The sequence below is a fragment of the Contarinia nasturtii genome, unplaced genomic scaffold, assembly GCF_009176525.2.
Source record: "Contarinia nasturtii isolate CC-2019 unplaced genomic scaffold, AAFC_CNas_1.1 Cnas_scaffold_695, whole genome shotgun sequence".
In the NCBI taxonomy this organism is placed as follows: Eukaryota; Metazoa; Arthropoda; class Insecta; order Diptera; family Cecidomyiidae; genus Contarinia; species Contarinia nasturtii.
The window spans coordinates 3562227-3589233 of NW_022198046.1; the positions used below are offsets into that span (position 1 = coordinate 3562227).

Genomic DNA, 27007 nt, shown 5'->3' on the forward strand with positions numbered 1-27007 from the left:
GTGGCAAACAACAAGGTTATCTTTTGTCATTTTCCATAATTTGATGTTACATTTTTTTTATTAAGTTGCGAAGCAAATTGTGCCATTTATGATGTTTGCATCCCGTGAAAGTTTCACCGTTTCGGTGGTAATAGATTGCAATCTAACATCGCATCAGCACCAGTATGCATTAGTTTTGCACAAACTTTAAACCATAAATAACAATTTTTCATCCGGCAAAGTTTTTCGCCAGTTTTTTTCATCTTCAAATTTTTTACGGGTAGATTTTTGCTTGACTCTCTCTCTCTCTCTCTCTTTCTCTCAGCTAATTTGTTACCAACAGCTTAATAAGCAGAGAAAAAAATCGTTTCAAGAGAAAAAGAGATGTGCAAACATAAAACTTTATTATCATCAATTACGCCATTTGACTAGCGAAAAACTCTCATCTCAATGGCAGCAAATTGAAAAGTTTTTGGGCAAAACAAAAGTTATAGAGATTGGTATCGGAGCACGAGTGACGCATGAATGCCATAGAAATGGAAAATCAAAGTTGTGTCAGTAATTGTAGCCACTGAAATTAACCGCTTTTACGCAAAATTGACTCGAATAGAGCGGTTGATACCAACCGAAAATTCACTGTTTTGAAGTTTGAATTGGATTCAATTTCGATGGAAGTTTCGGTTAAAAATGAGAGAAAATGATGTGGTTGACAGCTGGAGAACCATTCTCAGCAGGCATTCATCGAAACGATGTATTCATAAAACCGATGGCACATGAGTTTTGCAAACTTGAATCGAATAAGCTCGACTATTACTTTAGCATTTCCAATTTGAGAGCAATGTGACATACATGCTTCATTTTACTTTGCGTTTTGAGCATACACTTGTGTATAAAATCGCACCGAACACAATATAATCACATTGTGCAATCGATTTGCATGTTGTTATAAAGTGCGTGACAATTTTGTGCCGAACATTTTGTTTCGGAACGACAAATTATTTGTTGTATTTTTGCTGATTTCAACAGAGACATTTTTTATGATGAAAAAAAAGAGAAAAGAAATGAGGCAAACCACAGGATATATAATAATAATGAATTACTTTTCACAAGACTATTTCAGCCACAATTTTTATTTAGTCATGAATTCATGTTATTTCCTGGTCAAATCAAAATTTGATTCATCACTCAAAGATGTAGCTCAGTTTGCATCGAAGCAAACTCGAAAATAATGCTAAAAATTCTTTTCTATTAGACATTTGAGATATTAAATCACTGAATACCGAGTAATACGAAATGAGTTTACATGTAAATGAGTTCACATTTTTATATATTCAAACAAATCAACTCTGCATCTTCAAAGTTACTCGAAAGAATTTTACTCTCGAAATTGAAAGTTCCTTATAGCCTTGAAATGCTTTTTCCAATTCGAATTTGATGATTACGTAATGTCTTAATTGTTGCTGTCATGAAAATTCGAAGCAAAGAATGTTTGAAGTGGTGTTGTTCGATGACAAGCGAAAAGGTGCATTCAACAGGAATGATTGAATTTAAAAATCAGCCGCCAATCGGAAATTACTTCTGTCTATCAAAGTTTCAGTCGATTAAACAATAACAGAAGAGACAGACGATGATAAGTATTCCAAATGCAAAACATACGATTTTAAGAGAAAAAATTGTGACTGCTATGCTAACCGTGATTTCAATATTTAGATGCAAAATGCCGTGACTTGAATCATTTGTTTTCTTGTGAATTTCAGCTAGAAATCGAAATGTATTTCGTGAAAATCAATTGATGTATTCTGTAAAATAAAGCAGAAACAGAGATTCTTATAAAATTTGTATACCTGATGTATCGAATGCAAATTGATACGCAGCGGGAGACAGGTTACGACGTAAATCCATCGATTATGTGCACATTTGTTGATGATTTCTCCCACATTGAATGTCAATTAATCATCAAAAAGAAAACACACACAAACTGGAAATTGTGTCTACAGCAATAAACGTAACGCAAACATTTGCAAACGGAAATTAATCGGTTGCTCTGCTTGACACAATCGTATGACTTATGGCGGCTTCGGAATCAAATCGTAATTCTTTCGATTCTAAGATAATTTATGGTAGCAAATAAACCAAAAGTCAACATTTTTGTTATGTGTGCTCTTTTTGTCAAAAGTCAAAACCAACTAAATTCTTGTTAGTGCTTGCAAAATCCGAATTTATAATTGAATTCTCCAAATATTCCGTGGCGCTTTTTCTGTTCAGCAAAAAAGAAGTTCAAAGTGCCATGCATGTCGTAAAAAAACTGAATGCGAACCACAAATTCTCATAAAAGAAATCTAAGTCATATACCATGTTTTTTTTGAACAGGTATTTCATCATAAAGTTTCTTTTTTTTTCATTTCATTTCGTGGGTGGAATTTTCTCGTCGCTTTTTTGTTTGGTTTTTTTGTGGTAAAAAATATGGTTTATTTCTATGATTATTACTGTAATTATGTACGCGTTTTGAATCAATGTACGCACAAAAATTGTATGTGATGGGAATTCGTATGCGATATACAGGAGTAGGTGAAAAATAAGCTGTGAACGGTCAAAGGAAGAGAAAACGAGTTGAGAAATCAAATGTGCCACGGGCTATTCTCTTGACTCAGTAAACTAAAATTGATGGGGCCCACCGAAAGAGAGAGAGAGAGAGTGAGAATGAAGGGGGGATATAAGAGAAAACGAAAACGCAATTCAAAGCCAAAAAATTTGATTCAGTATTTGATGAAATAGGCTTTTGTGAAAGAGTTTGGCTCACTTTATTTGATTGTATTCCGCGCACACAAACATCATAAAACGCGCACATACCATACCTTATTCTTGGAGATGATTTTTTTTCTTCTGAAGCACACATACATAAATAAAAGATAGACGATACAACGGCCACCAAACAAAATTAAGCATCTATGTACTAATGCATAACCATAACAACAAGCAATCAACAAACACTCATAAAAAATCATGTTGTACAAAAATTTATTGTATTTGATAAGTTCAACGATGGAACGCATACCATGGCATTTGAAAATCTCGGTTGTGTGAAGAAATGACAAAATACATGCACATGTGACTGTGGATATGATATATACATAAAGCCATCATCCAAAGAGTAATCGTCAGGCAATTTTGATGTTTGTGTTGTGTGTTATATTTTATATATTTATTTTTTTCTGGTCTTTTATAATGAAAGTACAGTCATTCTCAATGGTTGAATATGTGTAAAGAGACCGGCACACACATCGATAAACTAGAGACGGTTACAACTACAACAACGGCAACCGACGGCATGAGAGATCTTCATGCGACCGTAAATTTCATTTGATATTGAAATTTATACACAACGATTGCATACACGTTTACACACAGTGGAACAGCTGAATGCCTTAAAAATGATTAATCCGCAGCCAAACACACCAAATTCCCATATATACTGGCCTCTCGAAGCGGATACGACACATACAGTTACACCGACCACGATTTATATACACGTGTGTCGTCATCGAATCGTGTCTTTCCATTCGGTGTGCACTCTGTCTTTATGTCGCCGTGCTTGCTGTTGCCGTCGCCGTCGTTGTGTCGTCTGTTCGCAAGCAAGCAAACACGTCAATACAAGCCATTGAAATCCCTACTTTATTCCATATACTCACTTTGGTTGTTGTTGTCTTGATTATTTTGACGGAGCCAACATGATATTTCCATGTCTCGCACTCACTCTGTCTAACTAGTTATCGTTTGGCATATAACATACATCTACATTTTACGACAACTATTTCAGCTGTGCGCAAAGCAGCGAAAGTTACCATATAAAAATCCAATTCGAAGACGAAACAGTCTGGTCTGATGTGCATTGGTATGCGTATGTTTTGAGTGTGTTGAATATACACATGTACACACATATGCGTCGCACCATTCAACCAGGTTTTGTGCCAGTGAACATTGTGCTGCGCCAACTGAATGAAATGGCATGATGCATTAAATAACATTCGTTTGAATGAAACGAATGAATGGAAACAGACATTTGAAACGTACGTCGTCGATCATATAATCCACTGTTTGGATTGTATGCATCGCACGTCTATATAAAACATACGAATCAAGTAGCGTTAAAGTGGCGCATTAGTGCCGTATTCGCGAACGCATCCGCTTCAATACAATCACTGATCGCACATCGTCAATCCATCCTTGTCCCACTCTCTGTATGCGCTCGCATTTTATTCCATACATTTTCATATGTGGCCAACATCAGTTCGAGTCCGCTGTTCATATCGTACGGATCGCTTTAGTTTTTTCTTGTGTTCAGTCAATTTTTGTTGAAATCAAATATTTAGTAAAAAAAAAACTAAGAAGAACAATTAAGGTGAACAATATTGAAAAGAAAACGAAAACTTACAGCTAGCAAAATATCAGAGAACTAAAAAAAAGTTACAGAATACAAACTAAAAAAACTTTAAAACAAAATATTCAACATCGAACTTCTTATATATTTATCGATATTGTGAAATGTTTTTACAATTTTATTGATTAAACTATTGTTGACATTTCATTTGTAACATCAATTACCATTTATTGAATTTGATAAACAATTCAGAAGCAAGCAGAACACAAGAATCCACTAAAAGTTGTTGAACTAAAAAAATAAAGAAAAGAAAAACAACATTTTCCCAGTTTAATTTGAATTGTGAAGAGAGAAAAAACAATACACAAAATAAAACTATAAATTAGAACACTGGTTCTTGCACTGCAAATAATATAATATATGTACATGTGTATAACTAAGTGAACGACAAAACTGATTGCGACGAAATTGAGAATCAAGTGCGACGACGACAATTCATGATCAGTAGTACTGTGGCCCAAAACATAAACAAACGACAACAAAAAAAAGACAATTGAATCAATCCAACAATCTGCTGTGTTGGCCAATTTGAAAATACAGAAATAAAACCGAAACGATCACAAAGTGAGGTCTATTTTTATATTTTACCAATTCCGATTTGTACAATTACACACTCTCTGTGCACAGTGTGAGTGCGAGTGATCGCATCAACGATTATAAAAAATTTTTTTTTGATGTTTGTGATGACTATATGCACACAATAGAGAGATAGAAAATGATAGATGTGTGAGTGAGTGTGATGTAGTTCGAATGCATAGAACAGTGCGTTGATAAAGATTTACTGTGAGTGATTTGCAATCTATTGTTTATTGCCTATATTTTTTATTGCGCACTTGCGATCAATCAAAAATTCTCTTTAGCTATCTATATCGACAGCAGAAGCAAAGACACAAAACTCAAACCGAATTACAAAAAGAAAAGAAAAATCATTCAAAGAGAGACTTAATGAAACAGTTAAAACCAGGTATACCAAATGATTGAAAATTGTGACACTAATATGAAACATAGAAAGCAAAACATCTTTAGCAAATATTTCATTAATGAACTGCCATTGTTTCGAAATATTGTGAAGTGAGAATAGTCGCGGGCGGGCTCGTTTCATACCAAAAGTTTTGGCGTGTGTGCAATCTAATCGATTTTTAAAACCAAAAACATATTTTCTCTTTATGAACGAAAAAGAAGCACACATCAATTTGTGTTTTGTCCAAAAACATTGACAATTTTTTTTCTTTCAACTACCTCGATTGCCTAATGGATTTTTCTAATTGAATTATGTGGCTACCGGATTCGATGCATTTTATTGGATTGTCAAATGCCTGAACTCATTTTTTGTTTGTGAGAAAGAAAGAGATAGTGTTTTAAGAGTGTATCTGTGTTTCTCGGTATATGCAACGGATTCGGTGCTTTCTTAAATGCTGATTCAAATACAGATTGCGTCGCATCGTTATAATGACGTTAATGACAAATAAATTTTACAAATTTATGACATCGCAACCAAAATTATTGGCAGCGGTTATGTTATTTTGGACCGCTTTATATTAAAAAATACAAAATCACTTTGAACATGTGAAAAGCATTAAACAATTCAAACCAAAAGAAAGGAGAAGAAAAAATTCTTTAAAAATATTTTCGCCTTTTATTTGTTTACGTTTTGCAAAAAGTGTACGTGCTTTATTTTCTCATCTTATTTCGGATGATTTTGGATACATTTTATGTGAAGATTTGCATTTAAATTTCGTTCACTTTAAACGAGCAAGAGAACCGAAAGTGTTTATTTATTGTCAGTGATGATGATACGAAAAAGAAAATGATTACACAATGTTACATTTTTAACGAATCTGAAAATTGTGCAATTGGATTATATATTTAACCAAAGTGTATGTGTATATGTGACGAATTTTTGTTCCGTTGTCGTAATCGTTTGATCAATTCGGAGAATTATTTTTGCATTTCATTTTGTTTGAGTGCATTTGATAACACCAAAGATTTTTAAGTGTGCCCATTCGTTGGAATTTACGAAGAAAACAGATCAAAAACAATTAATTCATTGGCTGTCTATCGGCGCCACACAGACCCAAACACTTTTTTTTAGATTCTTTCACTCGGGATATTGTTATAGTGATTGTTACATTTATGTGCTTGTGAATCACAACGAGAGTAAACAAGAAACAATTATTTAACATTTTCTAAATTCAAATTTGTGGAAATCGATATATTTTAAAGTTAATGTATGCAGTAATTTTGAAAACAATTCCGAGCAAAGAGACTCAATATTTACAAACATTGTGAGTGTTTGAGTGTGTGGATTTAAGGAAACGAGAGAATCAACAACATTTTTCTTTTTGGATTGGTTAAAATTATTCCTTCAAAATTTGGGATTACCTATCAGATCTGGTAAGTGATCGCGCTGTCTTCAACATGTTGAAAATGACAAACGAAAAAAAAGTGCTTACAATCGAAACGATTGACAAGCGTTTTACAGATGTTTTGTGTTGAAATACGTGTTTTAAATCATCGTCATTCATTTTCTAAATCGTTTCTATTTCTCTCTTTCGCTTTTGGATTGGATTTCATGTGATGCTCGTGAAGCGAAACTTCTTTTCTTTGAACGAATCTAACACGCACACATACAGAGATAGGGAGAGAGAGAGAGAGAGATAAAAAAAAAGAAAGAGCGAGAGAGGGTAAAACGCACACATAATCTTTCGAAATGTGCGTAAAGCAGTATACGCACCTTTGAAATGCTACATCATAGTCCATACATTGAATGCGTGTTACTTGACGACCTACTCTACGCTCTTGAATAATCTATTTATTGCGGTATATTTCATAATGACAGTGGTGTCAGTGTTTAACTGACTTGAAATACACATATATATCGACACCGTGCATGTATAACATGCATAACAACATTGACAAAGCACGAGCACTTGAATTCGTGTTTCATGTATCGCTTCATTGCACAATTCCTTCCTCTGCTTCATTCGTCGTTGAATTTTCGTTGATTCGCGCGTTTCATGTGTATAGTTTCATTTTTTTTGTTCATTCTGTTTCTACTGCTTCTTCTTTTTCACTCTTTTTTATACTTCAAATCAATACACTTGAAAAAAAAAAAAGCTTTAGTGTCGCTCACTCTATTCAGCTTGATTTTGTAGAGCTGTTGACTTTGTTCGTTCATTAGTTTCTAATTAGATATTTTTGTCGATTCTCTTCTATCTCTATATTCGACAAGCGTAACCGTTCACGACAATCGACTACCTCAAATTTTCGTTCGCCAACTGATACAAACTGTATACTTGCTGACAGCGAAAAAAGAAACACGTAAAATCCATAACACACTAAATCTATCGAAATAATACTTGTGCAGAAAGCAATTTTATTAATTGTTATGCTCAAGTGATTTTATTTTCAAGAAAAACTCGATTCTTCTATTGCGACAATTTAAAATCTGCGTATATAATTTTCGTTTGAAATCTATTTTATTTGTATTTGTGTGTGATTTTTTCGTCTTATTTTTAAGTACCTGGCCACAGCCATTGGATTAAAAACAAATATGTTCGAAAAATAAATTGTTCGTTTTGAATAAATTTGGAATATTCAATACTTTCGCGATGAATTCCACACAGGTTTTCCAAACAGAAACAAAGAAAAAGTCTCTCGAAAAAAGCTGACTTCTTTGGCTGCATTCAAAAATTCCATTGCAATGACGCATGCGGTCATAAAATTACAATTCCATTTCTTCGGCAATAAAAAAAGCAAACACATACATGATGTTTGTCAACAGGGACACAAAACAGTTGACCACGAGCGTGTGGCCAAGTGCGTTTATTCATACCGCACACGAGAGTGAGTGAGAGAACTGAAAACGATGACCATTGTAAATAAAAAAAAGAACCAAAGTGGATAAAAAAAGCAGCCGTATATCAAAATGCAGCCTAAAACAATATAACAAAGCGAAAAAATGCTCATATTTATGTGCGTGGTGAAGAAAACTAAAGAGGCCGAAAAAAGCAGCAAAACACAGATAAATGCGTGTGTACAATGAAATGAATAAATGTCCGATTTAAATCTGGTCAAACCGGACGAATATCTATAGGCCATATTAACGAAAACGTCGACAAACTCACCGAAAAAAAAACACACACACAAGCACGAACGCACATAATGAGAATGAAGAAATCTACACACGCCACAGCAACAACAAACACATACATACTGGCAAACAGGCATTTCTTTCCATCGTTGAGAAGAGATATGCATTTGACATCAGTTATATATATATAAATTTTTGTTTTCTTACTTATTATTGCCTTTTTTTCAGTCCGTGAGGTTGTTTCTCTGTTTATCGTTTATGCTCGTTTACTTCTCGTGCCTCACAAAATTATGAAAAAGCAAGCAAGCAAAATTTTTTATATACACACACGACATAAGATGGAATCAAATGACAGGCTGAATGAAAGACCCCGAATCGGTTTAAGACAGTACCTGTGTGTATTTCTTCGTATTTTTTTGGGTCTGGTTTTTTGGCCAGCCGGATGAATACAGCGAGAAAAGAAATATATGTATTGTAATGATCAGACATTGCTCTTGCTGTGTTTTATCATTCCCCCCTCTCTCTAGTCCCTATATGAATGAAACAACACGAAATATGATCAAAATGCGATTTGAACAAAGATAATAATGAATCTGTCAACTGAGAAAGAAAGATTTCCATTTTGGTAAAGGACCCAAAATGACAAGACCAAATATCGAAAGTGTCGATGAGTTGACTACGATTCGGCCAAAATTCGACACTCACTCAATAAAATAAAGACGTTTGAACTCTAAGAACAACGTTTATAATTTGTTTTTCTTGCGTTGAACGAACCGACACAACGTAATTATACGCCAAAAGTAGACATTTCGATATCGGTTCAATTACAAAACCGAATGTAGTAATCAATATAATAAATTTCGATTTGCTATTTTTGCCACTCATTTCTCATGCGTACGTCCAAAATAATTTAATCAATCAATTCATTAAGTTTGTTTCTTCTTCTTTTTTGCACAGTTGTGTTGCGTTCATTGCTGACGCAAAAGTAGTGGTGGCCACTGTCGCCGTCGCCGTTGAATTGCCAATGTGTCGATAGAGGCGCAATAAATTGTCATTTGGAAGTTAAACGTGTGATAAAAGTGTCAGTTGAAATATTCAAAAAACTGAAATCAAAATAATACAAGAATTATAGTTGTCAGGCGATAAAATGTAATTGTATGTTCTGTTCGTAACGTATATACCGTTCGAATTAAAATTCTGATCAATAAAATAATGGCGGTAATATTACCGCCCTATATTGTGATTTATTGTGTGCGCCGAATGCTTCCATGAGCCGCAATAGATAATGATAATTGATAAGGCGGAACATTCAGTTGCTACAATTATTATTAGAGATACGGAAAATAAAAACAGAATGTGTTAAGGCAGCACAATACAGTAATAATTAAGTTGACTGTGTGTCGCATAACCAAAAATTGCCATCAATTTCAATGAGCGTATGTGATTACGAGTGCGGCTACCGGAACCAAAAAAAAATTCTATTCTCCAAAATGACGATGACGAAAGTCGCTCACTGCAGATGGTGATTATTTGCTCATTCAATTCACACAGCGCACACCAATTTCCAATGGAATTTCAGCAATTTACACAGAATATTTGTGTACATTTTTCAAACAAGATAACCGAAAAAATTCATAAAGTTGTCACGGTAATTTAGACATTTTCAATGGAAAGCAAAATAAGTAGCGTCCATTTCGTATGACAATTGGATTTGTTTGCATTTCACATGTGTGCACACTGTCTTGGCTCGGTTACATGCTTGTTTGGCCATTTGTAATTTCTGTATCAAATGCGTAATTATTTGGCTGCATTTTGAATTCATAAATCAATTGATACCAGCCGCGATGTATGTATGGATAAAAGAGTAAAATGTACATGTAGCAAAAAGCAGTTGTTGTTTGCTGGCTGAAAAAAAAAACAATGAAAAAAATGCGCCATGGAGCGAAATAAATATACAAATCAACATCGCATTTTACGCTGTCAGCAAGTTACTTGTGCAATTTAACTGTAAAAACAAGTGGAAATATGAGAATGTGCGATATAAAAAATTCATGCAAGCAAAGAAAGAACAAGAGTGAGAGACGGAGAGAAAAGCACAAATCAAATAGCAACAAAACAACCGTACAAACACCGAATTCCACAGAAGTGAGAGAAAAAAATGAGCCAACAGAAAGAAACAGAGTTAGCTGTCCATGTATATTTCTAACACGTCTCACCGTTCACCGTTTTTTCTTCTTCTCTCACACAATGCGTACATTTCGTTCAATTGTTCTCTTGCTCGGCTTTTTAATTTTGTATATTAAATTGTATGTGTATACATATCCATATAAAAACACATTTTTATTCGATTTGGAAAGGAAATGGATCGAGAAAAAAGTATGCGGTACAAAAACCGAAGAAAATAGCCAACTGAACATTCTTGCTACCGCGGTTGGCTTCTCTATCGACATGAGTTCGCCCGTCGTTGTCGTTCGCACCAAATATCAGCAGGAAAATCAATATTTTTATTTATTATGACGTGGATAAAGTACAGTTGAGAATGAAATGTTACTTTTTTGCGTTTGTCTCGGTGTATCTGCGATTCTGAGTGAAATCATCGACATGGTATAGTGGCGCTTCGAAGCCAATTTCCTGAGATAACCAGATTTCTTGGTACAATAAGAAAAGAAAACATGTTAAATAATTCGGTGCATGCAAAATGAAATTTTTATACCGAAATAGCGTTCGGTATTAATTTCATGAGAATATTTTCGCTCGTTCTCGTACATTTTAAATGAAATGAAAACAATCAACGTTACGAAAATGAATAACGTATTGTTTGAATTGAAAAAAAGCTGAATGAACGGAATTAGAAAGATAATTTAAAACAGAATTGTCGACACGGCGTGGTTGAAAACATCGAAATCGATAATTATTATATTGTGAACAGATGATCATAGGGGAAATGTTAAATGTTCATGTCCAAATGATATCGATCAGGATTTTCTCTATTATTCTTCTTAAGTTCAATTGAAAAAATGATACGTTTTACTAATATGTAATTAAAAATACTTCAACAACTACTACAAAGTGTAGAAATTACCATGATAATGTCATAAGTCAATGTTAATCGGCCCAGCGGAAATAGGTAGTCATTTTCGCTACTGAATTTGTATTTGTGTTCAGTGAATTCAATAAAGAAAAACGAACAATTCAGTCGATCAATGTGAAGAAACGCTCATTGCATCCAATCGCTCATTCATCGACGTAAAAAAATAAATATATTTAAAAAAAAAACAATGTGCTGGCAATACGATATAGCAGCATTTATAATTTTTTAACTGATTTTTTAATGATGATTAGCTGTTTTGATGTGCAAACTCATTAAAATTTTAATCGTGTGTTTATTTGCAGCTCCCCATACATTGTTTTCAGCTTATGCACTGCCGCTGCGTGTGTTATGAAAATGGAGAGTGTTTGAGAATTACAGGCACGAATTTATGTTTAGAATTTTTCAATTTTCAATTCAGTAGAATTTTTCCAAACAATTGTTACATGTTTTTTTTTTTGCGCGAAGCAAGTAGTTTTTACATTTACATTACACAGATTTTTTTCTTTTTGTGAAACGAATCCAGAGCTCATATACACAAACAGTATCGTTTTAATCACCATCAGCGTTAGCGGCCGGTTGTATCGTGACACGCAATCAACTCTCTATACATTGTTGTTCCCTTGCTGTTTTCGACACATTCGCTTTTATTCGATCAAATCGTTTCATGTTTTTTTTTCTATTCTGTAAGTCCCTTTACTCAATAAAATGTACAGAAAGAAAAACGAAAAAAATGGCTAGGCAAAAGGAAATTTTTGAATTTTATGGTGGAAATGCCTAACAAAAATCCGGATTTTGGAAACGATTCATTTTATGTAATCTGAAAAAATCGTGTAGTTACAGCGCTTTCAAAAGATTTTATTATGCCATATTTAGTTATTTGCATAGAAAAATCATAAATAAAGGAATGAAAGTAAATTTGGTGTGTGAAAAAGCCTGAAACTTAAATTCCTTGCGGAAATCGCGTGATTAAAAATGCTCCTTAAAAGTTGAAAAGTGAAAGCATGCTCCAATGTGTAGAAACACGAAACTAGGCAAATCGTTGAACTATAAATGCCTGCTATGAAATAGAAATTTATCAGCTCTTTTGCGCTCACTTAACAACCATCAAATACAAATATGATATATTTAGATATCAACTCTCATCATGCGGGTTTACTCTTAATTGAATCTATCGTTGGTGGCTTTTTTCTTCTTCTTCTCAGTCATTTATCATTATTGTGGTTTACCCAACGATTAGATACGCTCTTTATCGATTTTTTTGTCTCTTAGGTCCCACATAAAAGTATAATTCACAAAGACAAATGACAAATTTCAGACATAAATAAAAGCGAGACATTGAATTGTGTTTTTAAATCCAGCTCAGTTTCAAACCGAAAGAAAAACTTCAAAATTAGCCGCCAAGACGTTAGAGCCACATTAAGATTTCAATAGATTATTGATCTCTATTTTGTCGTATATTCCAAGTGACTTTAAATTGTGGTGAACCGAAAATTTGAAGTTGGCTTTTACCACATGTGTGTAGTCATATATCGATCGAGATACATTTGAAAGTATACAAAATTCACATCATCTATTTCGAATGAATTTGAATACAATTAGCGATTGAGTGCTTTGCACACTTAATCGAACATCATTTTCATTCGGCGCAAAACCATGTTTCAAATAAACTTTAATAATGTTTCGATGAGTTTCACGCGAGCTCATTTACGTACACAATATTCCGAAAACTTCATGAATAATTTTGACTGTCGCTTTCATTTAAATAGTTACGTACAAAGTATTAAAACTTTTAAAAACGGCGCATGTCTATAGTATGATGAGAAAATTGATTGAAACTTCAAAATTTCCGGGAATTTTCTCATGTGGCAGCCAAAAGAACCTTCAACAAATACAACATCCCATGATTTTTTTTTTATTTTGTCTGCTCAAAATTCTACTCTGAATCGATTTGCAATTGTGTTTTTCTCGAAAGTTTTGGATGCTTCGAAAAAAAATTGTACTGCTTCGATTGCGATGTCATCTTTGTTGCTCTTTTCTTACTCTCTCTCCCTGTTTTTCGAATGGCACATCGATTTTACATAAAATCTTAAAATTCAATGTGATGCAAATAAAATGATAATTATTCTAATGTATCTCAAATTGGTATCGTCTAAAACTGAATCTATTTAGTTTTGTATTTTGATGGCTGTTGTTGTCGTTGATGTGGTTTTTGCTGTCGCCGTTGTCATTTTACTCATTCCATCGCCCGCTTCATCACTCGTGAATTGTGAAATGGTTTTTATTTGCCGTTCATTTCCTTACATTGTGTCTCGATGATGAGAAGAAAATCGACAGCATACAATCAGAGATGAGTTGTTTACCACATATTCGATATCATTCGGTCGATTCGTGTTCACAGCGTGCACAGCACAAACAAATTCATCCATAATTGTTCATTCAAGTGAAACAATCTATCCATTTTATGTGTGCATGTGTGTGAAAACTATCGAATTGCTCTCGTTCCATTTATTACATAATAGTTAAGCAAATAGTTTCCAAATAAAATGACAAAAAATTCCAAATTAGAATGGCAATTTTGTTTATTGACACACACAAAAAGCGAATTGATCAAAAATTACATGACGGCATTTTAAAATTTGTTGAGCAAACATTTTAAAATGCCACAAATCATTTGCATGATTGCTTATGATATGATTACACTGAATATATTTTTGTTAAAACAATACAATGTGTTGTAGGACACACAAAGCCCATTAAAAGTGTGTGTGCGAGTGAGTTTACCACAAATCCAATTGTGTTTTTCCTATCATGATCTCGAATGAAAACCGAAAATCCCAAATTTGTTGTTTTTCGCTCGTCAAAATGATTTGAACCACCACATTTGAATGCAAACATGTCCGCAACCCGATTGAAATGCAAAACAAATAGCTCATTCGTTAACCCCCTACTAGTTTTATTTTGAGTGTTTTTTTGTGGGTGAGTTTGAGCAAATAAAGCTTATCATATCGCTCGCGTCTCTTTTTCTCTCTTTATTTTTTTTATCCAATTTCTGCGTTCTTTTTTTACGTTCTCTCATGCCATTTGTTGATATTTCATTTCATTCCATAACATTTGACATGGTCTTTCGATTGCAATTCGCTTTTTTATCAAAATAATATTTGATATTGTTCTATTTTCAGCATTTTGTTTATTTTTTTCCAATTTTATGATTCGTAAAGTGAATTTATGATGAAAAGTAATATATTTGTTTTGACAAAATTGGAAGAGTTAATGTATAATATGAAATGATTTTTCGTTGGCAATGTGACTCTCGATTTTAATAACATTCCCAGTTGATTGAATGAAATGTTTGGTTGAAAGTAACGGAACGAAAAAAACTCACACATTCACACACATTGGCAACATGTGTGCCACACACCATAACTAGTACCAAAATCACACTGAAAACTTTATTTGTTTCACATAGTTGAAAAATGTGGTATGCATACGGTAAAATTGCGGGTAAAAACTTTTCGAAAACTGCACAGCGGCGCCATAAGTTGAAGTTAATTAATGAAGTTATGCGAATGAATGCATTTATTCAAATCGAACATTTGACGCAAATTTTACGCATTGCCATAAAATTAATTTAACAATTTATAATCCATTAGTACATCAATTCAGTTCGCTGTTTTTTTCTTCTTCTGCTTTAACCTCGCTTGATTGATGGATGGATAGAGTTTTCATTTGAAAAGAATGAATCCATTTAAAATCAAAATCGATTAAACTTAAGAGTGTAATTGATTCGATAGTATAATAACATTATCTTATTTAATGTACAACATGACAAGAGAGCAAATACAACGCGTCGCTCTTACTCGTTTGCCAATCATCTATCTTCCACTGAACGATTCATTCTAATGCTGATTTTGCGAAGCCATTAATTTTAATCACGATTCTTATTTGAAGGGCTTAAAACGCTGAAAATTGATTGAAATGTGTATTTTGTATGTGCATGTATGCGAGCTGCTTATATTGCTGCCAGCAAACGAACGCATATTCGCCAAAACGAAATGAAAATAAAGTGTGAACAAGTCTCTTACTCTCTCGGCATTTTATGTTAATTAAACCTGGGCAATATAAAATAATTTGCTTCACGCTTCAAATTCACATGTGTGCTATACAGCTTACAATGTAGTTTTCAAGTACTATTCTTTTTAAAAGCGGTAATCAACACCGAATGGAATCGGATCGGATCGGATCGGCAATGCAATGAAGCGATATTGATGTATGCAGCCAGAGGCAAAAGAACTTTTCGTTTTATGACCGTTTCTTTTTTTATTTTTAAAAGGCTCTTTTATTTCGTGCTAAAACTTGATATTTTCTTATTATTTTGTTGTTGTTGTTGCTGTTTTTTCATTTCGTTCCGTTCGTGTTCTGCTTCAATCGCACTGTTGTGGATTAACCAATTAGATAGATGCAAGCTAACGGCATTTCATTGACGATCAGTTGGAATCGATGCGATTTTGCACATATAATGCGATACATGCAAATTAACGAAGAATACTAATTTTCGATGCCGCGCGCGCACAATGCAGATTTGCTCAACGTAAGCTCTGCACGCATTCCCCAAACGGATTTTTATTGAACATGGATGGAAAAATTGTGTGCGCTTTTTTTGTGCCAAAATGACCTGAAGGCATGTAACGTCATGGAGAGAGCACCGTTTGATTCGAAATGTATATATCGCTCTATTCATTTCCATCACTAAGCACTTTTACATAGTAGATTTGTGAATCAATCGATAATTGATGCTTTGAATTCACGATGTTGACGACGACAACAACGATGATCAATAAAAAAGTAACATATCGGTTGTCGTTTAGTTGTTCCAAGATTAATCTATCAGGTCTTATTTTTTTAACGATAAAATGTGGTTTTCATCGATACGATCCGTTCGACGGTCGAACACGAGCGCCTCGTGTCAACTTTGCAACATTTTTTTTTCTCTCTTGTTTAAATGCCACAACGTACTAATGGCGTAATCATTAAAAAAAGAAACAAACGAGCGATTTCCAGCTCTAAGACCGACCAAACGCTATTGGAATGAACATTGAAGAAAAGAGAAATAACGACACAACAATGTATGCCGTGAAAACAGGCCATTTGCAAGCTGCCGATTGCAATGACCATTAGATACAGTCATAATGACTGTCAATTATTGAACATCTCTGTGTAATGGAGAGTCTCTATTGAAATTCAATTACAATACAGCAGCATTTTTTCGTCGTTGGCTCAAAACAAAAATTCCATTTTACCATTCTATCGAGGACAGTGGATGTGACGCAATTCGTGATGCTTACTCGAATGTGCGCACTTTTCTCTTGATGAACAAAAAGTGTGTTTCACTTTCACAAATGCATAAAATAAAAAATGTTACACAGTCTCATGCAAAATGGATCACGTTTATGACAATGAACAAACGGACGGGTGGTGCAGAGCTCATTTTTTTTTGCTTCGCCGTGGTAAAATATACCATCATCACAGAGTGATATACTTTCTTCACGCCACACTTATTTCACTGGTATCACAAAGTGAAAGAGAGAAAAATACATTTCACTACCGTTTCTTTTTTTTATTTTAACTTTTCTTCTTGTATATTCGACGCCAGAATGTAAATGGAAGAGTGAAAAAAAAATGTAAAATTGATTTCCATTTCATTCGATAACGAACGCTGCATGTCACATGCTCATTCAAGCACACCACACTGCAAATTTGAAGGTCAAGGATAACGAAAAGCTACAATTGCTACTTGTTTCATACAATTTTTTTTTTTTCATTTTCTCTATTCTATGCGTGCGGTGACTGTAGCGAATGCAATTGCAAAGTTATTTAAAATATACATATTGCAATGGTAAAAACTACGACAAAACTAATGGATTGTAACTGACGAGAAAAAAAAAACAAAATCAACAACTTTGGTTGTTGAATGTGAATGATTGTTGTTGCCAAGTCAAAGTCAATTTCAATAGTGATTTCCTTTGTGCGACTGGTTTTGAATGCGCACCGAAAAACAAATATATATGATTTAATATTGACGATGTTAATGGCATTCTCTCATATCGAAAAACCGAATCATGTGTTTTCACGTGAAACAATGCAAAATTCGTTTGGCTTGGCCTGCGGCTTCGATTTCACGAACAAAACATTCCTGACTAAAAATACATTTATGAAGCACATACAACAGAAAATAATACAATGGCAAAAAAACCATCATCGAACGAACGAACGAACGAAAGAAAGAAAAGAAAATAAAAAAAAATTATGGAAATGGAAATGGCTTAATTTAATCAAAGCTCAAGGCTAATACGTTTGTTGGTTGTCGTTTGATTGGAACGATTACAAAACGAGCGCGCCCCGGCTGAAAAAAAAAGTGCATTAAAATATTTTCTTGCCTTTAATTCGACAAATGATGAGATAATCTCTTCTGTGGCAAGAATACAAAAGATGAAAAGGAATTAAATGGAGAAAACTAAATGGATTTTGTTTGCATATATGCATCCACACAACTGAACGTCATCCAATGAATACAATGTTTGTTTAACGGAGAAGACAAGAGTCGACAAAGTATGAGAGAATGCGAAATGAAGCAGAAGATGGTTAAAATGAAAACGACACAATCTTTGATAAGTGGCCGTGTGTGTGTGCGCGCTTTATGTTTGCTCGATTTCGATTTTCATCTATTTGAATCATTGCACAATCATATCTCATTTTCTCGTCGAGTCTTATAGGCTCATGTTGAGAGCATATATTTTTCGTTGGCTGTTGTTCAACATGGCATTGCCTGTTGCAGCATATCGATAATATCGAAGGGCTTGGATGTAATAGTGCGTATCCGAACAGAAAATAGCATGCGATGCGATGGTGTAATCATTTTCGATTTGTTTCACTGCGCCACCGTATAATTTTATTGTTGAGCTTTTAAGTTTTCCATTCCAGCATTTTCAATTCGAACAAAATATATAAAACTTGATTTGTGACATTTCAACGTGAACGAAAAAAAAAACCAACAACGACATAATATTATTTTTAGTTTTCGCAACATGCGGAAAAAAGAGAGCGAAGCGAATTGTTCATAATTTTACCTTTCGATTTAATCGCATACACACTAGACACTTTCGATGGTCGCATAAATTTCAACATCATAAAATTCAAGAGCGTGCGCCTTTAGTTTTTCAAGTGCATTACAACGATATATGGTGTGCGTGATCGAATGTAATGAATTTTTTTCTCCCTCTTTTAGTTTGGCTTGGCAATGCGTGCACTTAATTCGACTACTAAATTGTGCGTGTCTGCTCGACTCTCGTATTCATTTATTTGGCCAATTGCGTGAAACACTCTTCTCTTGTGTATGATCGAATGCGTTTGAGGCATCTTCGCCATCGTATATATGCTTACAAAATAAACAGACTTCAGCCAAATCATCTTCGACTCGTTAGCTCTTTCTCTATCTTATTTATTTTGCTTTTCATTTCAAATAAAAGCATGACGGCGCTATCGACGACGACGACGAAGATCATGGTGAAAACGCATCTGATACACGCACAAATCCAAACACACCACTTTTTGCTAGTTGTTTACCTAACTAATGTTGGAATAGTGAAATTTAAGGCCAAGATATCACATGCCTGGCGAGACGATTTATCTATGCAATATAAAAAAATGACACACGAAGAGATTTAGAGAGAGAAAGAAAGAAAAAATCACCATCATTTATACAAAATAGATGAAAGAGGCCCATTTTTATGATTGAAGTCCAAACTAAAAAAATATATTCATTGTTTGGAGACATGAATCATTTTTTTCCATTCGTTTATGCAATGATAAGCAGCTCAAGAGCATCAATCATATTTTGATTATTCTTTCGTTTGTAAATTATGTATACACAATGTGATATCAAAGACATTCATTAATTTTGCATCGACCGCCAGACAAGCCAAAAACGATGAGTACATTTGCTGTCAACACGGTAAGGTGAAGACAGCAAAACACTGACACACACGCACACACACAGAGTTTATTTATAAATACATGCCATTTGGTTGATTGTTTTTGTTTGTGTCTACAGGAACTTCCAACACAAATACGATTTAATTTTTGCTACAATCCTTGCATATTCATTTAACCATTTGCTGTGTAGTGCTGAATGTATATATTTGTTTTGTTTAGAAATTGTTCAATGAGAACTCTAATAGCGATCGATCGATTTGCTGATTTCAACACATTTCTCATTGTGTACGCACAACGAAACAGCGTCAAGTGTTTGCGATGTTTACGTCATTCGATTGTGTCAGTCAATGTTTTTTTGTTGTTGGCCATTTCCAATTTGACAGCCTTTCAGTCTAGATACTGTGCATTTATTCAACGATATTGTATGTTTTTCTTTTGCTATGCCAACGCGCAAAAGTTTTTCATCACTTCTTGTGCGTTTTTATTCATCATTTTTATATTGCTTTGCTTGAAATGGTTGTGCAACAATCGAAAGAAGTTGATGATGCGAAAACAATTGATATGAGACGTTCACAAAAATAACCTACAAACGCAAGATATAGATAGAACAAATCGAACACAATAAGAGTGACAAGAGTATATGAAAAAATTGTGCAAAAATTCAAGAGAAAAAGAAACACTAAGTCCAATGTTAAATAAACAAAGAAAAAAGAAGAGAGAAAAAAGCGCAAAAGAGAAATTGTGTATGCGTGCATTGAAAACCACCGTTCGATGCTCCAATAAAAGACAATCGAACAAGTCAGGAGCGCAAAATGGAAGATACCGAACGAATGCAGAATGAAAAAGAAAAACACAGAGCGCACAACTTACAACTGAATGGAATGGAATGAAACGTGCGCGCTACAATGAAATTGTGAACAGAAACAAAAATACAACGAATCAATATTATCATTTAGATATATTTTATAGAGAATGCACTGAACATAACCATTTAACGTGCTGGCATTGCTAGTTCGGTGTGATGTGTTCATTTTCAAAATAGAAACAAGTTGATGGTAAGAGTCCCGCTCACACACACACACATGATAATACGAATTGTGTGATGATTTTATTCTTTTTCATTGTGATTATTTTTATTGCGTGAGTTTTTCTCTTTCAATGTTGTTTTTTTCTTCTCTATTTGTTTGATTTTGCTTCTGTGTTCATTTTATTCTGTTCGGTTCTTTTCACTCTGTTTTTATTGCTCTCCATCATCGTTTATGTGTTACCAAGTTACAAAATTTCTTGAATTCAATTCTGCGCGGTTTTTTCTCTCTATCGCTCTCTTTCTTCTATCACCGTGTACTCAAACTAGCGGTACAACTGGTAAATGTAATGTATTAAAATCTAACGGATTCCCTTTTTTATTATATTATAACATATTATTATTCGTTTTCTACAAACTGTCGACTATTCGGTAAATTTTTGCAACAAGTTTTTCCAGATAAAACTCCGTATATATGTGTGTGTATGCCTTTTTTCATCATCGTTGTATAAATATTGTTATTATCTCATGTTGAATTTTTAATGTACAGTGTGCTAGTAGTACGGTGGCTATGCGGTTTGATGGGGATCTTCATGTTTGAAATGTGTCTGTCGGTTTATTTTATTTTTTTCGTCGAACAAGAGAGGAGGAACACGAAGCAAATATAATTATTTTATTATTATTTTTTTATATCGTAATAGAAAATATGATGATAAAATATGAACTGAAGAAAGCGGCAAACAGTAAAAAGAACAGCAGCAGCAGCAGCAAAAAAAAAACTATTGACATAGAAAATATCTGGTAGAACATGTATACATCAAAACTGGTAGTGTAGAAAAGATATATAGAATAATTGCATAATTTTACGGAATTGGCAGGTTTTCGAAATACCGACGAGAAAAACGTGATTACAATGCGTTGTTATTCGTTTTAGTTGAGACTTCTCTCTTGTTAGCAGAAAAATGATGATTAGAAATGTAAGACGATAGATAGAGAGAGAGAGAGAGAGCGAGGTAAAATAAAAATTCACCGTACGCCATATATATTCTCTCTATATTTTTTTACGTCACTTCCACATTATCCATAACACAAGCAACATGACTATTTCATTACAGCACTCTCACGCGAATATTATTTTCATTTCGATGTTGTTTTGTTTGCTCGTCCCTATCGTGACATGCATTTTACTTATCGCTTGCCGCTCAAGAGTAATTATTATTTTCTCGTTTCGCTACACAAAAATCTAGTAAGATTCCATATTGCACACTATTATCTGTTGTATGAAAGAATGAAAAATACAAAGAGAAAAACAATATTTGTGGTTGTTTATAATGTAATGTGCTCGCTTGCTGCCTACGCATCATATGTACTGCGCTCAATGAACATCTGTATAGAAAACACATATATCGTTTTAACCAGACAGTAGCCACTACTAAAACGATCATATGCCAAGCGCTAAAAATTATTAGAATAAATGTATTTGCGTTCATTTGTGTTCCGCACTTCATTAAATGAATTAGATTCGTCTCAAGGTTAATAAAATGTATGTCTAATCGCACGCACTCAACTCGAATTCATTCACATCAATCACTAAATTGACCGAACTCCATTCTTGATTCTCTGGTTAAATGTTTTCTTTTTGAGCTTTACCGGCGTTGTCGCCAATCTGCCAATGAAGATTTTGGTCCAAGGCAATTCCATTCTGGTGATGATGAATTTTTCAGTTTTCATGTGGGTCGACGCCTGCATCAGACAATTATAGATTATTTTCCGTGTTTCTTTTGAACTTTTTTTTCTTCGATCGTCGTCTATTCGCTGCGAGTAAGAAGAAAAATACTGACGTTTGCCACTATGTGGCGCATCCATTATGGCAAAATTAGATTAATTCATAATGTGAATTCAAATAAAAAATGTATAGTGAAAAATCCAATCACAATTTGCACTATCGTTTGATAGTCATGTCATGTTTGCACATTAACGGAAACCGAACATACAAACAGACAACACCGCACTGTAATTAATGAGTGTATTCCGATATTTATAGAATCAAATAGCAGCAATAAAAACAACAAAACAGATCAAAACACACACACACGAACATTAACTGGTCATTAGAGATTAGAGATTTTCGATTTGAAAATTTATTATCATCGATTATTTGAAGCGATGATCTTTTAACTCGTTACAAACTGGCAATCCAAGAAATATATAATTTTGTGCGAATATGGTGATTTCACTGATTCAAGTGTCGATAAGAACGAATCGATCGAAAATCCGTAGGCCGTAAACCAAGACGAAAATTATAGCAACAAGAAACTATGACGAAATAGATTAATAAAAATAGTCAAGAAAAAAAAACTTTGATGAAGTAATCTTAAAAACTGGATTCGGTCATATTAAATTCAATTTAGACAAGCAGCGATTTAGATAAATCGACTGATGACTCGGTTTGATTTAATCCCAAAGATAGAACGTTGAAGCACACATTTCTCTTTTTTTTTGTTTCATTAACATTTGCATAATTAACCAACGCACTATTCCCCATTCTTTGTGATTAAAGTGGTTTTGCTTACAAAAGAAGACTCTTTACTTTTCTTTGAGAAGAAGCTCTCTTCGCCTTCATCTCTGAGACGAAACGAGAGCAAATTATGCTGCCAAGAAAGAAGATTGGTGAAAGCTTCAATCCTCATCACATAAAAATAATGTCTTTTGTGGTCGCTGTGCGATTATTATTCAAAAGTTTTTCATTGTAGCACAATGCACTTTGTAATTCTAGAGGAGCTCATGCATACCACAGCAAAATATTCGTTAATTAATAATGAATTCAGTGTGGCAATGCAATTTTCTGTGAGTATACGCTGTGGACGGTTTTACAGTAAAACGGTTCTATCTTTCTCTAAGCTCGTTGCATTCAAACTGCACACATTTTCGCTGCTGGCGTTTTCCTTTATTATATTTAAATTAATTGCAATTACATGGCATTCATTAGTGTGTAATATATTGACAGATACTCGTTTGCATAATCACCGCTAGATATAGCCCCTTGCGTTATCGCATACACGCCGACTATCTCTCTCTCTCTCTCTCTCTCTCTCTCTCTCTCTCTCTCTCTCTCTATTTGGTTCGCTTCTTCCTTCTTCAGTATTATCATAAAAACGTTAATTCTATCGCATTGAATAAATAACAGCAGCCATTAGATTGCAATTATTTGTTGTTATTTTTGAATTGCTTCTGTTGCTGTTGCTCTTTGTATTTTATATATTCTTATTCATATTGCAAGTTGCATTTTCAATTTATTATTTTTTCCATTCTCGAATGTTAGTGTCTAATCGACGAATCGCATTATTTAACATTGAATGCAATTGAAACTATTTTCGTGGCGGTATTGTACAGAAAATGAAAAAAAGAAACAAGAGAGCCCAAGTCGATTGTGTTATCTTGATACGTTGTTACAAGCTTTAAAAAGCAAAAAAATGTTTACACGTGCCCAGAATTAAACGAATACTATGACAATAATGACGACAAATATACAAAAATCAAATAAATACATCAATCAAATGGGTTATGCAACAGCCAATAGAATAGCAACACAATCAACGCTGCCAACAAATACATTTTCATACTTGCAAACGGAAATAAAATGCTGACCCGTCCTGTTTCCTCTCTCTTGCTCTTGCGTGTGCGCTCCTTCTATCTCACTTATTCTGTTGTTCGTGTTTATATTGGAAAATCGAAAATCAGCATGACACGGTGTACTGCGCACCGAATCAATAATTTGAATTACAAAATAAACGACAATATTTAACGCACTTTGATTTGCGATTGGGGATATTATATTAATCATAACACGATAAATACAATAAACATCATTTAGCTAATAGCAATTTATAGACGTGTGTACATGAAGTCCTTTACCATTTTCATCGTTGTCGCCACAATTACCGAGAAGTTCGTGTTGTGAGCCGATGATGTTTTGGTAAATCGCCAATGGCTGAAAACGACGAACAAAGAGAGAAAGAGAGGGACAGAGAGAAAAAGAAGTAGGGGAAAAAAGCGTCACAAAATACAAAACCGAAAACTCACATCGAAAACCAATTACCACTTCGTACACTTCATGTTAAGCTATAAAATCGAAATACGTGCGAATCATTTGGTATTTCAGTCAATAAAGCGTAACAAAAATTACTTCCAGATTTCAATTCGGTTCGTTCACTAAGAATTATATTTTTTTTTCAAGTTTTACGATTCAAACTTTTCCTATTACAATCGATACATCGGCAGCGCACATATACAGAACAGCGAAATGACGTGTATTTCAACGTTTGGTGCTGCGCGACAAGCCAAAACATATTGCTCTGGCTCTCTGTGTGCTAGTTGCGTGCGTCCACATCAAAAGTTTTTCGTTCGGTTGTCGCTTTTGTATTTTGTGCTTGGCGTTTTTTCTTTCTCCCTCGCTCACTCTTCCCTTTTATCTCGCTCTCTCCTTCTTTCTTGATCTCTCGAGCTCATTTGATTGTTGCATGCTGTTGCTTAGTTCGTTTGAGAATTCAGTATGCACGCAAGTTGAATTGGCTACACGAACCGCCACCAACCGGATAAGGACGAAACAAGAATATTATTAAATATTCTTTCGGTTCTATACTTGTCTCAAATCACACTATATGTACGTTCATATCTATCGTGCTTCTTTTCCGTTTGATGTGAGCATGAGAGTATGTGTTCGATGTGCGTTCTTTGTCTTTATTCCATTAGATTCGTTCTTGAGCCAGATGTTCATTATTTTTTACCGTGCACATTAATTTTCTAGTTTTTCTCTTTGCTATCGTCATTCCAAACTTTATATATATAGTACTGAACATATGACCATGCATAAAACTTGGCGAATGCCAGTGCAACTCATAAAAGAACTTGTACATTAATACTGTTAGAATATGGCGAAAATTAAGGCGAACAAAATGAAAAGAAGTCAAACATTTCAAACTTCCAATTAATGCAGTATCCGCTGAATTAATTCCCCTTCCAATGTTGTGCGAGTTTGCCAATTGTAATTACTCTCCGCTGGAAAACATACAAAAGTAAACAAAAACAATATCGAACAATCTATTGTTGTAAACAATGTGGCAAAAAAATGAGTGTAAAAAAGAATAATTATAAGTTTATGTGCTTGAAGCTTACAACTCTTTGCCGTCGACGTTTATGAGTCACTTAAATTGTACAATATCAATGTTATATGCGCCTATTGCACTGATCTGCACATTTTATACTAATTTTTCATATATGTATATTTTTTTCCATCCCGTCTCTCGATCCAACTTCTTCACTTTTTTTTGCCATTCATTCGTATTCATTTTAATTTGGTTTTCTCTCATCATTCGTTTTGCATTCTGCATTCGTCATTCATATATGCATGCGCTGTGTGGTATGTTCGCTTGTTCGTTCGCATCTGATTATTAAATGCGATTATAAATAAATACCGTGCAGAATTTTACAAGTTATTTAAGTCATATAGTCTCTTAAGAGTTAAGACTTGTTTGGAAAGAAAAATGCACACACCGTAAAATGATGACGCGACAAAACGGCGAGAAAATGAGAAATTTTGAAAAATTGCATCGGCCCAGTCGAATTTACGTCGACGCAAAACGCTCTGCGCAAAAGAATGAAAACGAGAATTCCAACCGAAGAATCATAATAATTATAGAGAAATGCTACGTATTAAAGATAATGATATTAAAGGCGATCATTTTCATTTCGACGTTTTGTATTCTCTTCTTTTTGTGCATTCGCAATTTGAGCGCATGCTGCGAAACATAGTTGAATTCACCGTGATTCCATTCGGTGTTCACTGCGCCGATTTTCATTCCGAACCAAAATTATGTGTATTATGCGTGAGTATTTCACATTTGTGGTGTTTGTTGGCGGCTGGTTACGCGCATGTATTATAAAATGCAAGCGTTTGTACTCAAATCGTTCATATTTTTTCGTCAATTAAAAACAATTACCACAATACACTACCTATTTATCACAAGTGCCTCAAACACCAAATGGCCGATGCGATGGAACGATATAAAGACTATAATTTTAATGCATATCTTGATGAATCGCAGACACACAGCACCACATATTCTTGACGTGAACATGAAAAAACAATCTTTCATACAGTTTTTTTCATTTTTTTTCATCGTCGGACACAATCGCTTGAATGCGCTTGCTGCGTAATGGCGCTTACATTTTTATAATTAAAAGTTACAACACAGAACAATATCATGACGATAAGAAAAGCAAAAAAAGGCAGAGAATAAAAGTAAATACGTAGGTATATTTATGCAATTTTAACAACAAGTGAGATCACTGATTTTATATGCCAAAAACTGCGCTTGTTTACATCGATCAGCT

General features: G+C 34.1%; 1 protein-coding gene across 2 annotated transcripts in view; it reads left to right on the top strand.

Moving 5' to 3' along the window:
* Nucleotides 1–27007, top strand: part of LOC116341300 (putative uncharacterized protein DDB_G0271606) — a 179479-nt gene that overhangs the window by 40892 nt on the left and 111580 nt on the right. The window contains exon 1 of one of the 2 annotated variants that reach the window (XM_031768269.1): nt 6142–6811. The exons of the other annotated variant lie outside the window; for it this stretch is intronic. The gene's annotated coding sequence lies outside the window, so the exon portion shown is untranslated. Of the gene's footprint in view, nt 1–6141; nt 6812–27007 lie in introns of those variants that run through there. 2 annotated transcript variants of the gene reach the window in all.